Consider the following 17,201-nt stretch of genomic DNA (forward strand, 5'->3'; position numbering starts at 1 on the left):
ATGTATTCCTCCTCCCAATCTAAGAGAACCATATTTGCATAAATGGGGGCACATGCTGCCCCCATAGCGACCCCTGATATTTGTTTGTAGTACTCTCCTTCAAATAAAATATAGTTGTTGTCAAGAACCAGGTTCATAAATTCAGATAGGAGGCCTATCTTATCCCATTCTAGTCCACTATGCTTGTTCAGACTGTTAATAAACCTATTCATACCTTCCGTCCTAGGTATACATGAAAATAAATCTTTTATATCAATTGTAACAAAAAGTAAATCCATATTCCATAATTCATGTTTGAACTTCCCAAGAAATTCCTAAGAATCTTTGATTAAATGTGATATCTTCGGATAAATATGTTTTAACCATTGATCAACTACCTTGCCAAAAGGGAAGGTTTTGCTACGACTTCCAGAAATAATAGGTCTAAATGGGGGGTCATGAATGTTTTTGCGTACTTTGGGTATCCCCGTGATAGTTGCTAAAGTGGGGTATTCAACCTTTAAAAAGTTGTATAAATCCTGAGTAATACGTTCATCCAATAAAAACTCTTCCAGATATAAGTCAATCCTTCTATGGGCTATATTAATCTGATTTAGCGAGGAAACCTCGTATTGGTCTGATGTATTCAAAATATCAAATATTCTTTGTATATAAGTGTCCATATCAAACAAGACTACACCTCCCCCTTTGTTAGGTGTCATGATTCTGATATTGTAAATATCACAAAGTGTAGTTAAGATAGCCTCGTCAGTAGAACTCCAATTACGTCTACATCTATCTTTCTGTACATGTTTATATAATTCATAAAGTTTTTTTGGCAGGCTTTTAGAAAGTATTTAAAGTGTAGTATTGAGTATGTAAGTTGTTCTGAAGAAATCTACGTTGAGTAGATGAAAGCGCTTAACCTATTGCTTATGTACTTCACTCAATAAAGGATTTGGATACTGTGGATCGTGGTGTTTCATTCAGGGGAGCTGTTTTTTCAATCGTTGGTTGTTATATAAGAAATAAATTAGTTGAATGCATAACAAACCAAGAGTTACTCTGTATACAGGATTGGAAAAGCAAAAAAAGGGCTGTATGAAATGAGTCAGTTCATAATATTGTAGCTGTTGGGGAGTCTGTTATTATGAACTGAATGCTTTAAAAAAGTTTATATAAACAAAGAGATGAATAGATTACTACCTTTATATTTAGCAAAAGGCTTGGTTTCTAAGCTTTGAGGGAACATGGGCAAAATTCTTGGCTAGGCTTATAAGGGCCTCTGGGCCAATAGCCTAGTATCATCATATGAACCTATAAACCTATGAAGCTTAACAGTTTAAAAATAAGAGAAAGTTAGGAAACTAAGATAAATGGTGATTTTCCATGGACATCTGTGAGGCTGTAATTTTTTTCCACTAGCAGCTGTTTCAGCTAAGGAGAAGCAGATCTCAGGTGTAGGGTGGGTTGTGCAGAGAATGGTGGCTCTTCTTGGTGGAGCCAAAGTAGTCTGACGGAAGGAACCAGATGCACTCAAGATAAGACAGAAATCAATCAGAAATTGACTAGACAGTGTGTTCAAGGTAAAGCTTTCACTGCCTCCCTCAACATAGACAGCACTTCAATTTAAGTTCAAAAATGAAATAGAAGAAGATGACTGATAGTTTCTAAATTAAAACATTTCCCTAGTGGGTGCGGTATAAGATATCAATGAATAAATAGCTATACCATTAGTTTATTTGAAGACTGGTCTTGATTTTTTTTTCTTAGATCTAGTAAAAAAATCTTATTCTAACTAAATATATACTAGGGAGACAAATATAGGTTAGACAGCAACAGAGAGACATTAGCTTTAGAATAAACATTTTTTCTAAAAATAACACGTAACTAATGGAAGTGAAAATATGAAGCAATTTACACAACAAGAAATTTCCAAAAACAACAGGCAAATACTTGAGGAGAAAAATATGTTGCAGTTTTCCATTGTATGGAGGGATGGACCCCAGGTGGTTAGGATTCAGTTAGTGGCCCAGGCACTGGAATGCCAGGCAGAGAGGGGGCAACTGAAGGGCATTGTCCAGTCACCTTTCCTAGGGAGATAAGAGTGGTATGCATGCACTCAAGGACACATTAGGATGTGCAGTCTCCTTGTAGGAGACCAGGGAGAGACCAATTTTTGTGCTCTCAATGGAAGACCATGGCTGCTTGGTGGATGTGCTCCCTGCAGAAAGTGAGTAGACATCCTCCACACACATCCCATTATATGTCTCTACTTAGCATGTATCCCAATCTGTGTAGCTGGGCTGGGCTGTGGAGAAATTGAAGGGGAATTAATTTTTTACTTGGCCTGAAAGGGGCTGATGGTCAACAATGGGGTAAAATACCTGCAAAAATTAGAAGACAGCTTAGAAGACAGATCTGCAAAAAAGAGGTTAAATGACTGGCTGAGTATTGTATTGAGAGATACAAAGATTATAAAGAAGGTGAAACGCCAGTGTTTCTCAAGCATTGCCTGTACTATAGAGTTGTTACAGTATAATCAGAAACACCAGATTATATTGATCATTTTCAATAAATCGATTGTTTTTTTTTCTGAAAGCAGGCTTCAATGTGTTGCTGTCTCATTCTAATGCATTGTTAGAAAGATCCCAGTGTTGTATGGTTGTTACAAAACAATTTGGAATCATTTTATTATTTACATAGCAAATATATTCAGCAATACCCAAGACAGCATTTGATGTGATACTATGTGGCCACTGTGTTATATGGGGCAATAACCTACATTGTATAGTCATTTTGTTATGATCAGGAGCCTTGGTTCAATTCCTCCACTACAAATGTATTACTTCCTCAATGGAAGCAACCTTTGATGTGTTACTCTCTGACCACCAATGTGTTAACAAACAATAGTCATTACTGTGCACTCATTTCTGTTTAATCAAGAACTTTTACTTCACTTACACACAGCAGGCCTATCACTTCCTCAATTAAGACAGCATTTGATGTTCTACTATTTGCTCCCAAGTTCTGCTGTGATTGCCAGTTTTATTTATTCAAAAAAGAAGACTTGTCATTGTTGTAGTAATGTATATTATTAACCATGTTCTCAGAACTGCCTATCTGCTTTTGAGTAAGTATATATATATATATATATATATATATATATAGAGAGAGAGAGAGAGAGAGGGAGTAAATATCAATATAAAGAAAAAACAATCTCACTTCCGTGGAATGCTTATGATTCCATTTTCGTAATGATCATGTCAGTAATAAGGAGAGTTTGGCAAATACTCACAGACATCAGTTTATCTAAACAACTGATGTCATTGCAAAGACAGCAGTGCAACATGCCATGAGATGTTAGGTCAAGAAGGGAGATAAAGTAATTAGAAGTGCTACAAAGCATATTCCAGAAGTCTATGTGTAAGACATCTCCAGATCTGCACAGTATATTACTACAGCTGCAAAAGTATAATCTGAAAGTGAAATACAGGCCAGGCAAGGAACTACACATAGCAGGTATGTTAAGCAGAGTATATTTAACATAAAAACTTGATTGCCAAAAAAACTATAAATTTTTGGATAATACCATATTTACTCATTACTGAAGAAAAAAGTTAAAAGAGGTGCTGATACCATCATCATTAAGGAAACACATTCAGTCATACTTTTCTTTCAAAGAAAAAACATGTGGCAGTCAAGGCTTAATTGTCAAGGCTAAGAAAAAGTTCCCAGTCCAGTGAGAAAAGAAAGGCTTGAGGGTATTCATGAATCACATCTGGAATAAGCAAAATATGAAGAAAGACCAAGAGATAAGACATTTTGGTTAAGAACAACTCAAGTAGAAACTATAGAGTTGTACTACTTACAATTCATACCATAAAAACAGCACAAAGGAAGAAATGCTAGCATGCCCAGTTTTAGATTATGCATAGATCCAAGTAGGCACATTTTTTTCCAGTTCAAAGACGGCATGTGTCTCATGTGAGTGGATTATTACTCCAAGTTCCCTGATCTAATCAAAGTGAGACACAAGGGCAGGCGTGATTAGTGCATTAAAGTCTAGCCTCTCAGTACCAGAATGCTACTTATTTTCAAACTCCACAACACACAGGTCAAGAATTCAGAAGATTTGTGCATGAAAGGGAATACAGATATATAACATCCCTTCCACACCATTCAAACTCCAACAGACAAGTTGAGTACATCTTAATAGTGAAGAAGCTCATAAGCAAAAACAGCAGGAAAAGCTATGAAGGTTGTCATTTTGCAGTTCTGGAACATAAGAATGCACTATTGGAAGATGCGTCTTTCACCAGCTCAGCTATTAGGCAGAAGGTTGTAGAGCACACTACCTAATTCAACTATCCGGTAACTATTATTAGGCAGAAGGTTGAAATGTAGACTACCTATTTCAATCTTTTTAATTTCTCCAACTCTTTTGGGTTTCCAATACCATGGCAGAAATGGACTCCATTCCTACGTCAAAGTACGATTAAAGTTCATGAAATTACTATTGTTTCAATCTTTGATGTCAGCCAAAAGTGCTCTTCGCAGCATCCGAAATGTGCCCAGTAATGACTCCTTCTGCAATTTGTATGGGGTTACATGGACTGTTAACATATCTAAATATGATTGCAGATTCTCTTTATAAGACCCATTGCTCCTACAACTATTGGAACTGTCTGGGTATCTTTCTTCCACATTGCTCTCGTTTCTGCTGGCAGATCCTGATATTTTATGACTTTGTGTCTCTCTGTACGCAACACACTGTAGTCATTGAGTGTGGCGATTTCAATGATCAATGCTACTTCTGTCTCCTTTTCTTGGACCACTATATCTAGTTTTCTAGCATCTATCTTTTGAACTGTTGGTAATGGGTGATCCCATGTGATATAAACTTCATCATTTTCTATGATGCTTTGTGGCTCATGTTTCCAGTGTTTTTCATCCACTTCAGTACCATAATGTTTGCACAATCTCCAGTGCAACAGTCTTGCTACATTATTATGCCTTTCAGTATACAGTCCTTCTGCCATTAGTATGTCACAGCCAGCAACTAGGTGTGCGACTGTTTCCAATTCGGTTTTACAAAACCTACATTTGTCTGTTTCTCCTGTATGTTCAATGGACTTTGTAAACCAGCGTGTATGTAGCCCACTATCTTGGACCTCCAATTTTAGCCTTTCATCTCTTGGTTTGAATTTGCTTCTCCTTAACCATTCCTGAGTTTGTTCCTGATCAACATGAGGTTCTTCCAGAAGTTTTCTATACTTGCAACTATATTTATGCATTTTCTACATTTCTCTCCTTCTCATCTGGTCCTTCATCTTATATTATTTCTTTTGTTTTTTGGCACATTCATTTGCTGCCTGATTTTTATCTGCTTCTGGTTTGGTTTACATTCCTGCTTGACTCCGATATGCTTCTGCTAAATTAAGCAGAGAAGTCATGTTTCAAAACTTTCACTACGTTTGGGTCTTGTGAGGTCAGCAGATATGTGTGGAGTCCCAAGATTGCAGATCTATGCATGTAATCAATTTCAAGGAGGCCCATCCCTCCTTCAGAATGGCGAATATATAATCTTGGTATACACTGATTTTTCCCCCTTTGAATTTTTATCCCTGGGTAATAATTTGTCCTTCATCATGGCTTAATTGCAAAGTGATCTGCCACTGTTTTATGGTCATTGTAATGTAGTCAATCAGTGCAGGGTGTATCTTATACATTTTTAAGCACTCTTTTATCCATGAATGTGGGATACTATAAAATGCTTTTTTGTAGTCAAGCCATGCCATGTTTAGATTCTTCCCCTTTTTACAGTTCTCCACTATGATTTTATTTAACAACAAATGATCCTTTGTTCCATATGACTTTCTTTTATTGCCATTTTGTTCTACTGCCATAATTGAGTTTTCTTCTAAATGACTATAAACTCTGGCAGCATCAATTCCCATGTACAGTTTATACTTTGTCAGAAGGCAAGTTATTGGCCTATAACTTTTAGGGTAGCTTGCAGGTTCATTCTTAAGTAGGAGCATTGTTTTTCCTGTTGTTAGCGAGGTTGGTGTCTGTTTGGAGTGTGCTTATAAATAGTTTTTACTCATAGCTAAATCTTTGTGCAAAGATGTTAATACTTTTAACCAAAAGTTAGGTACTGCATCTGGGCCTGGGGTTTTCCAGTTAGAGGCTTTCCTTAACTTTGTTTCAATCTCTCTGGCTGTTACTTCATCTCATTTCATATCCTATATCTTTAAATTTCTTATTCTTTCTTTACTTCTTCTATCCATTTATCATCTTTGTTGTGTTCCACAGGATCTACACAGATACGTCTCCAAAATGTATGCATTTCTTCTTTTTTTGGCTCATCTTTTCCAGTCCTGGCACCAGTGTGCCTACCAGGATTGGGCACTTTTTAATACTAGGTCTTGTGCACCCAACTCTCTTTTTTCATTTTTAACCTAGTTCTGTCCATGATATATGCTATATAAATACAGTCTATATATCAGTGCTGTCTTGGTGAGATTTTGTGAAGAACATGGTCCACCTCACGAGGTACTCAACAAGACTTGAGGATGAATTCAGTTTCAACAATACTACACTCCTTTACTTGATGACTTATCGTGTCTCTATTCAGACAGCCATTAGGATGAACAGTAGACTACCTATTTCAACTATTTGGTAACTGTATTTAGGCAGTAGGTAGAACAGCAGACTACCAATTCAACTATTTGCTGAAAAATCAACATAAAGTAGAGGTATTTAAGGAGAGAATTCAACAGAGACAAATATTGTTAACACAAAACAGAAAACTAACATTGTTACACACTGTCAAACAAGTAAGGATCCAAAAGAATTAGAAAGCCTACAGCTTGAAGCTGAATATAAGTCAGCCAAATGCAGATACTTTATTGTCCCTGGTTAATATTGTAATATGTAGAAATTATAAACATCTGTGCAAGACAAATATCTCAATGCCAGTGTCACAGAAAGAAGTGTAAGTATTTCACAAGCAGTCCTTCTGCAAGAAGACAGAGGATGTAAAAGGTATAAGAGTCAAGAACAGCAGAGGAACTCCTAAAGCTGTGTCTGCAAGTAAATATGTTATGCAAAAAGATTTGTATCAAAAGGAGAACTAGAAGTTCAATGTAAATTCCATTGTAAATAGTCCTATTAAATTTTTCAGGCATAGATATGTGGATTGTTACAGAGTTAAACATGATTCCAGGAACTGAAGTTTCACTGTGCCTAAAAGATGTATAGAATTTTGATTCTGATATAAAAAGCCAATGTTTTTTTGTTCAGTATAACTTAAAGCACTCATTCTCCTACATATTTTCTAACGTTAGATATATATCCAAATGCATATGGATATATAGCATTAAGACTAATGAGCTAGGTAAAGTGATTTGTATGTCATGTACTATAAAATGCATACAGATAATTCAGTTAAAATGTACACTTCAAGAAGGTTATGTCACATCTGTCTTTTCTAACCTTATTTCTTTATTTATTAAGCCTCTTGACATTATAAGTAACATAGCATAGCAATTCCTTGTTCTAGGTAGGGTTATTCTTTATTCTTTTACTAACAAAATAATTTTCACAATACATTAATAAGACTTATGACATATGTTATCTTAAAGTAATAAGTGGGTACAATTCACAGTTTTAGAAAGAAAAATGACCTCAAAGCTGAATTATCTCTGTACCTGATACAGTGACACTGATATCATGTACCAAGAAACACATCATGCACTTTACATGGGTTAACAACTCACTAATTTTGAAGGATTAATTCAAACAGAAAAGATGCTAGAAATATTATGTCTCAATTTAATTTAGTAACATGCCCACTTAATTGGTACAAAGTGTTAACTTTAATCCCTCTCCTGATTTCTTTCCCTTCCTTTCCATTCAGTGAGTCATGATTTATCACTACAGCAGCAACAATTAGACCAACTTTGTATGCATTGGATGAGTCATATAGGGCACTTTGGATGATGCTGCATACCTCTGTTGCCCACTGCCTTTAAAATTTTTTAGGACTGGAATAGTGCATATATCATTGCTGGCACATCCCCTACAGACACACTCAATCACCTGTACTTCATCAACATATGTTATGCCAGTCCATCGATAAAATATTGGATTTGTAAATACTTCTGTTCAAGCATTTGTATAGGCTTTGTTATATAACTGCAAACTGGGTGCTATAATAGAGTCTCCGGCCGACATGGAGATCCTCCAGAAGGGCCTAAATGAGACTGATGCATGGTGTCAAAGCCATGGTCTCAAACTAAATGCAGAAAAATGCGTAGTAATCCCCTTTGGAAAAAACAGAGTACCCGCAAACTACAACATAGGAGGTAATCCCCTGAAATCTAAAGAAGAAATAAGGGATCTAGGGACCCAAGTAGATAGTCAGCTTTCCTTTGATAACCATGTTGCCAAAGTGGTTAGAAAATCCTTCTATGTGACCCATCTGATCACAAAAGGATTTGCATCAAGATCTAAGGATGTAATGGTGCCCCTCTACTCTTCCCTCATCAGACCCATTATTGAGTACAATGCACCAATTGGAATGTACCTGGCTAGACATCTCCAGCAGCTGGCAAGACCACAGAGGTACCTAACCAAGAGGATTACTGGCCTCAAACAGTTGCCCTATGCAGCATGATTGAAAAAGCTAAGACTGTTCTCTGTTGCATACTGCTTTCTCAGAGGCGATCTCTGTCTAACGTACAGAGCCATGTCCAACCCAGAATTGTTGAACATGCTCCATCTTAGCAAAACCAAATCTACTCGAGCTACACGCTCTAGGAATATAAACCTCAACACAACAATGAATGGAACATACTGGAGGGATAGATTCCCTTCGCAGAGACTTCCCTTACTATGGAACAGGGTCCCAATCTACATAAGACAGAGCCCCTCACTATCACTCTTCAAGAGGAACCTTGATGAGTGGATGGATAACAGAAAGTTCACACCGGGGATCACACCAACAGCACTACTAGATAGGGGCCAAGGGTACTAGCTGCTAGTACAAGGGTCTAGGGAACTACTAAAGGGGTGGTGAATACCGCACAACGTGACTGGGCTAATATATGCCTTCGGGCAGATAGCCCAGTACCAACCTATGAACCTATAACAACCGTAACATAATGAGTTGGCATTGGTCCTTATAGATTGGGCAAATATATATATATATATATATATATATATATATATATATATATATATATATATGTGTGTGTGTGTGTGTGTGTGTGTATACATATATATATATATATATATATATATATATATATATATATAGTATATATATATATATATATATATATATATATATATATATATATACCTCAGTGTTACAGTCAAGACCGGTGATTTTCAACATTTTTGTGGTCATAAAGCCCTACAGAAGCTACCAATTCTCCTTAACAAACCCCACACAGTCTACCTGTTGTAACCAGAAAAAAGTTATAAGACTTTTATAATACTCTCTATAGTGTAATTGCTCATTAGCTATACTATACAACAAACACACATGCGTATGCGCGCGCTCGCACACACACACACACACACACACACACACACACATATATATATATATATATATATATATATATATATATATATATATATATATATATTTGCCCAATCTATAAGGACCAATGCCAACTCATTATGTTACGGTTGTTCGATTCTCAGCTAGAGCGTCTTCTGCATGGAGACATGCGTGAATGGGCGTACCTTCGTTGAAGGTTGTGCATCAGGGCCGGCAACTCGGCATGTAAAAATCTACTGTCAATCATTAGCGGACCGGAGTTCCACTGTGGCGACCCCTAACCGGGAAAAGCCGAAAGACACGACAACAACATATATATATATATATATATATATATATATATATATATATATATATATATATATATATATATATATATATATATATATATATATATATAATCACAAAAAAGGGAGATCCGGCAGCATGAACATATAGGCAAGGCAATGCATTTAATAAAATCCAGTGGCAGACTGCTAACAACAGACTCAGATTTCAACCAAAGGCTTTCTTAGTACTGTGAGTAAAGCAGTACATGAGAGCTTTTAAATACAACAGTTAATTAAATCATCTGATGGATACAGCTAATCAGACAAAGAAAATCATAAAGCTAAGCTATATCATGTTCAATTAATCTAAAATAATAAAATATTACACATGATAAATGGTCAAGATTATCAAAGCATTACATTTAAATGAATAATGAATAAGCAAATTCAGAGAATAACAGATAAACATTGTCCTATCTCAATAAGTTGATTACATAATATAATGTCTCCACCCAGTGTTACTAATATAAAAATCAATACTAAGCAAGTGCTCAAGCAAGAAAAATATATAGCAGCAGTATTTAATCAAAACCTGTGAAAAAATCACATATGCACACATATACAAAGAGAAAAATGTTATTCTTCATTCAAAAGACAAGATCAAAGATAAAATAACGCCATCCACAACTAGTGAGAATTTTTTTTTGTAATACCATACATATTCAAAAATTATCATTTAAGTCCAGTGGAAATAGGGCACCCAAGTTCACCCGAGAGTTGTTCTTTATTATCAAGGAGTTTTTGTTTCCTTCCCTGAATTTTATTCCCAAGCACTCTATCAATCCATGTGAAACAGTTAGACATAGGAAGCATAGCAGTATGTTTAAAAAGAGAACTTCTGGGTCTATGTCAGTGAGTTTTACTACATACAGGGCATTGCTCTTTTTAAAGGAGCAAGAGGTCTGTTCCAGTTTCACCATCAGATAAAGCCAAACATATCACCCAGTTTGTATTGCAAATGACTCCGTGTTTAAGTTCACAATTTTTTTCTGTATTGACAGATGTAAAATATTTAGTCTTACATATTTTAGTGGAATAGGAGTAATTCTCACCAGGATGGCAGCCATTAGGTAGATCTGTAATGGCATATGAAGGGGCATTTATGTATGAATGCTAGTTGCTTGTTTTGTCCTCTGTGATAGTTAAATTGAACATGTTTGGAAATATGGTTACAAACAATCAGTCCTTACCTACTTATTAGACCAATGTGATTTCAGCATATTCTGTATCAAACAAATATTAGTACCAAATATTGTAGTAAGTCTAATGATATTTGAAAGGCAGCTGATATGCCCCTAGTTGTATGATTAAAGATGTGATACACAGATTTTTTTCTTAGCTAAACTACATGCACTATCAATAATATTCAGTTAACATCCTCTGTAATAGAACTGATATATAAAAGTATTAGCTTGCCTATCAAAATCATTTTTTTTTCACTACAAGGGCAGTATTTGTAACAGATGAGAGTGGGGTGTATTTTAGTAATGCGCCCTTAATAGCAACTATATGCCAATAATAAAGAATTTCTGGATTTTGGACTTTTTAAATAAACAGTCACCCTAATACACCAATCCTCATTTTTACTAACCAAAACATCAAGAAAACTAATAAAAAAGACACAGTAAATGAACTACAAATATAATTATTATTTGGATTAGCCAGAAACTGTGTATTAAGAGATAATTTCTCCACCCCAGCCAGCAATCATCTAGGAAATGAAGCTACGTTTCCAGATGTGTTAAAAAGTTGTTGATCTCCTCATCATAGATGCATAATGTTTCATACTACCCATAAGAATATCTGTATAGATCAGTGCAACATTAGTACCTATCACCATCCCTTTTGTTTGGAGGAAACAGTTACCCTTAAAATAAAACATATTTTTTCAAGAGTACTGCCCCCAAAAGAGCTAGCAGAAAATCATTAAACTCAGAAGAATATAATCTGGAATATTCTAAGAAATATTTAACTGCTCATATTCTGCAGTTATGAGATAATATCCAAAGTGCATACAAAATAAGATCTATCAATTTTAATTTCTTCTATAATATTCAGAAAGTCAGTAGAGCCCTTCATTTTAGCAAGGATATAAGATAGCAATGGCTAAATAAAAAGGAAGTAATTCAGTTAAAGAGACCCTTTCAGACACAATAGGTATTTCTTGTGGTAGAAAAATATATTTTTTTGCCCTTTTTGTAGACTTGTATCATCAGCAGTTAGTTGGAAAGGAGTGGTGAAAAACACAGAAAGATGCCACAGATATTTCAGGAAATGCTGAAACAGAGTTGGCCTCAGACGTCAAAACTCAAAATTCCACTGAAAACATTAAAAAGACTTTAAGAACATCTACATTCTAAAACCATTTGCAAATTCTTTCAAGATAATGAGTAATATTGCTAAACGAATTATCTGTTAGCTATATAGATACAGACATGTTAATTAGACACACTGTGCTGGTTTGAAGTCTTATCTTGTTATACGTGTTTACCACATACAACATAAGTATTAGTACATATGAAAATGTATTAACCAATGTGTAATAGTGATAACTAATGTACACTGCTGGACTACATGTATTTAACAGTTTATTCTTTTTACCTGTATACTTAGACTTCATGCATCATATTATTTGCTTTATGTTTTGTACTGCTTGTATTACCCAGGTGAAGATTATAAAGGGTAAATGGACCAGTTCACCCACCAATCTATCAAATGGAAATAAACAAATAAATAAATACATTTTTGTTTCATTCAAAATAACACATTTTAGAATTACTTCTGTCAATAAAGCAACTATATGTTGTTTTAAAAGATGGCTTTGCGTTTAATACTTATTGTGAAAAAGCTTATTAAACAGCTTGCTGATTGCTTCATTATCATAATCATTCTGTTTCAAATAACTACCACATGACACATCAGTGGATATTTTCCAAAGCCCTTTTTTCTTTATCAGAAATATTATTACTATATATATTTTTTAAATGTGTTTGCCGTTCTTATTACCATTTGTTCAAGTGGGTTTTTTTTCCTAAAGCGAAAATCCTTACCTCAAACAGTGAAGGTTAAAGGGTGAGTAACAAACCAATATTTAGGTTCATAGGTTAGTACTAGGTTAACTGCTTTTGTGGGCCATTTTAAGCCTAGTCATTTACCCCATCTGAGAATCAAACCCTGGACCTTGTGTTTGTAAGGTGAACACCTTAACCATTATGTAACGATAAGCTCAACCAGTAAATAACACAAAAGACCAGGAGCAGGCAGTCCTCTTCACTAAAAACGTTGTTTAATTTACTTGAAGTCCGTTTATTCCAGTACACTTTTCGTCGGTAACATATGTCCGACTTCTTCAGAAGTTAAAACAAGCATCAAATAACAACGGGAATTCAGCAATAAGTATGCTAACTGAATTAATTAGTGGGTTGGTCCTTTCCTTCATTCACAGTTGGTTGCTATGGTAAATCAATTACTTCAGTGTTTACCCACCACCTTATCTCATTTAACTTTTAAGCAAACTCTGTAAAATTGTCTAGTAGTTGATATTATACTAGACTACTAGGAATCCAACCCACTGGTTAGCAACCTTCTAAAGCAACAAAAAAAAACAAATTATCAACACATATTTAAAAATACAGTTAACAAATTAAAATCATTGAAAACACCACACATAATTAGTACGCAAAATTAGTACCCTAATTTTACAAAGCAAGTTGTACCTCAGAAAGAAGTTGACTTGATAATTAAATTTACATCACTTTGTATACTAGCTTGTCATGAATTAAAGATTTCTAAAATAGGTATAATGTACATAAAAAATATGTTAGAACTGTAAAAGAAGGTCCACCTGTATCCATGTAGCCATTTAGTCCCCTCTTTACTGCATAAATTAAACGGGAGCAAACGTCTTGTGTCTAAAAGGCACAAGTTGTCACTGAATGTGAATCTGAGTGGACCCATATTTATTATTTATTTATTAAGTGTAAAAAAATTTTTACAGGGTTAACCTGAAAACACATCACATTTCATAGGCTTTTTAATTTACATTTCATAGGCTTTTTAATTTTGGTTCCCTCAACTCAATAATACATGTGTTCTGTCAACTATTTTGTTGTACTAGGTTAGTTCTTAAATTTGAGGTGACCCTTCCCCATGTCGTAAGTAGTAACCTTAATACTTGGTGTTTAATATTTACAAATTCACCTCTCTAGGTTTTTTAATTTTAGAATACATGCAATAGAGGACATTTCATTGATACCAGGTTTTTTGGTTTGCATTAGTCCGTAACTGCCAAAGCAGTTCCTTCCTTTCTAGTTTTAGAGAATCATAACCTCCTCCTATGTCCCTTACTTGTTGATCTATTACTCTAAATTTAAACTCGTGGCCAATGTTGTCGACATGGTGCCTTGCTAAGGCATTAGTCATCTTGTTGTTCCTAATGCTATATAAGTGCTCGTATATCCTCTCATTGAGTCTCCTATCGGTCTTCCCGATATAAAATGCTGGACAAGACGAGCACTTAGCTAAGTATACCACAAGTCTGCTGTTACAATTAAACTTAGAGTGTGTTCGGAACTTTTGGTCCCCTATCACAAAATTCTGTCCTTCGTCAATATATTTACAATATTTGCACATTTGGCACTTGAACATTCCCAAATGGGTTGTGTATGTTCGACCAGCGCCTTCCAATAGTTCCTTCAAGTTTTTCCCTCGTTTGTATATTATTTTAGGCATTGGTGGTAAAATAGCTTGGAGTTCATTGTCATTAGACAAGAACTCCCAATTTTTCAAAAATATGTTTCTAATAAAGTGTGAATCTAAGTTGAATGTGCAACTGAAACCATAAAAGAAATGTAGGTTATTTTCTTCCGTTGTCCGGTATGCATTTATCCCTGCCCCATTTATATTGGTGTTATTTAACAATGGGACATATTCCTTTAACCTTCTTTTACGCTTAACTTCGTCCGTAATTTCAAAGACAAACTCGGGTGGGTACCCGCGTTTAAGGAAAAATTGAGTTAAGGTACCACATTCTTCCATAAAGTCATCATCGTCACTAATCATCCGTGCTGCTCTAACAAGCTGCCCCTTCAACACCGATTTCTTCTGGTGCATAGGATGGCAACTTGAATAGTGCAGCATGGAGTTAGAGTAGGTCTCTTTACGGTGTATTTTAGATAGCCATCTCTTATTGACATAGTCCTTTCTTAGGTCTATGTCCAAATAATCTATTCTATCCTTGTTAAATTTGTAAGTGAACGAAAGAAAGCTAGTAGACGTATTAAGAGTCAACATTAGATCTTTTATCTCTAGTTCTGTTCCTTTGTAAATCAGAAATATGTCGTCAAGGAACCTTGTGTACAGAGCTAGTTTCGTAAAAATAGCTTCTGCTGTTAAAATATTCCTCCTCTCCCAATACGCCATGACTAAATTGGCAATACTCCCGCCACTCGGGGATCCCATGGCTACCCCAATTTTTTGATGGAATAGCTCATTGTTAAACATCAAAAAGTTGTAGGAAAGAATAGTGTCAATTAACTCCCCCACCAACTGGATTTCATCGTTAGGTGCATTTAGAATTTCCAACATTGCACCAACCCATTCTATCGCTATGTCGTGGGGGATAGATGAATATAGATCTTTTACATCAATAGTGACCAACAAAGAATCAGGATAGAAGTCAACTGTATTGATAGTTTCTAAAAAACTCCATGAATCTTTAGTTATTTGGCTTTCTTTTTTAACATATTTCTGCAAAATCTTGTCAAGAACCTTACTACAAGTGTAGGTAATGCTCTTCCTCCCATCCACCAATGGTCTCATGGGGGGATTGTTGATATCTTTGTGGATCTTAGGAATGCCGAACAACACCGGTGTTCTAGGTGTTTGTTGCTGAATGTATATATAGGTTTCCCTATCGATTCTAGATTCCACATAAAGCTCTTCAATGAAGCCCTTAACCCTTTGGTATGCCCCATTCATTTCGTTTAGGGATACTTTAGTATAAGTTTCACTATTTAGTATAAGGTTCATTCTACAGTTGTAGTCTTCGTTGGTCATTATTGTGATACCCCCACCTTTGTCGGGTTTCATTAAACGCACGGGGGCCCTTCTTAAAAACAGAAATTCCTCCCTTTCACTGTTTGAAATATTCTGTCCCCCCCGAGCAAACCTAGCTGTTTGTTTATTCAGGTTTCTCAAGTCCATTTCAGTGACTTTTTCAAATAGTTGCAAGGTAGGGTGTAATGGTGGGTTGTAGACACTAGACACATAAAGTTCAGATTTCTGGCCAAGATCATTACCCAACAGTAGTGACAAGTTGATTTTCCTAATAAACAATTTCAGGTCAATCAGGGTATGTGCCAAATCAAAGTGGGAGGAAGGAACAAAGGTATTCCCCTTCGAAAGTAATTCTATGATGTCATTACTGATGGTATAGTCAGTATAATTAAATACATTGAAATCGCCACTCTTGCTGGCCAAAATTTTACAGTCTGAGCCATTATTAAAGTTTTGGTCAGAGGGTTCCCCTAGTATTACCACCTCTTCCTCCTGGCTCCATTCCTCCTGTTGTTCGGTGATGTAAATTTAATTATCAAGTCAACTTCTTTCTGAGGTACAACTTGCTTTGTAAAATTAGGGGTACTAATTTTGCGTACTAATTATGTGTGGTGTTTTCAATGATTTTAATTTGTTAACTGTATTTTTAAATATGTGTTGATAATTTGTTTTTTTTTTGTTGCTTTAGAAGGTTGCTAACCAGTGGGTTGGATTCCTAGTAGTCTAGTACAATATCAACTACTAGACAATTTTACAGAGTTTGCTTAAATGTTAAATGAGATAAGGTGGTGGGTAAACACTGAAGTAATTGATTTACCATAGCAACCAACTGTGAATGAAGGAAAGGACCAACCCACTAATTAATTCAGTTAGCATACTTATTGCTGAATTCCCGTTGTTATTTAATGCTTGTTTTAACTTCTGAAGAAGTCGGACATATGTTACCGATGAAAAGTGTACTGGAATAAACGCACTTCAAGTAAATTAAACAATGTTTTTAGTGAAGAGGACTGCCTGCTCCTGGTCTTTTGTGTTATTTACTGGTTGAGCTTATCGTTACATTTCCTGGTTTGTTTTTGCGGGCCATGGATACAGGAAGTCCAAATTCACAAGGTGATGGATCGCAAGAGAGCGGATGTAATCCAACAGCTCTCATCGAGCTTCTCACTCAGAAGGTCGACCGTTTATCTCAACAGGTCGAGATGGTAGCTGCTGCTCAAGGGAGAGAGCGGAACACCGAAGTACGTGCAACGGGAGAG

The sequence above is a fragment of the Protopterus annectens genome, chromosome 1.part0, assembly GCF_019279795.1.
Source record: "Protopterus annectens isolate FY-2018-M chromosome 1.part0, PAN1.0, whole genome shotgun sequence".
Lineage (NCBI taxonomy): Eukaryota > Metazoa > Chordata > Ceratodontiformes > Protopteridae > Protopterus > Protopterus annectens.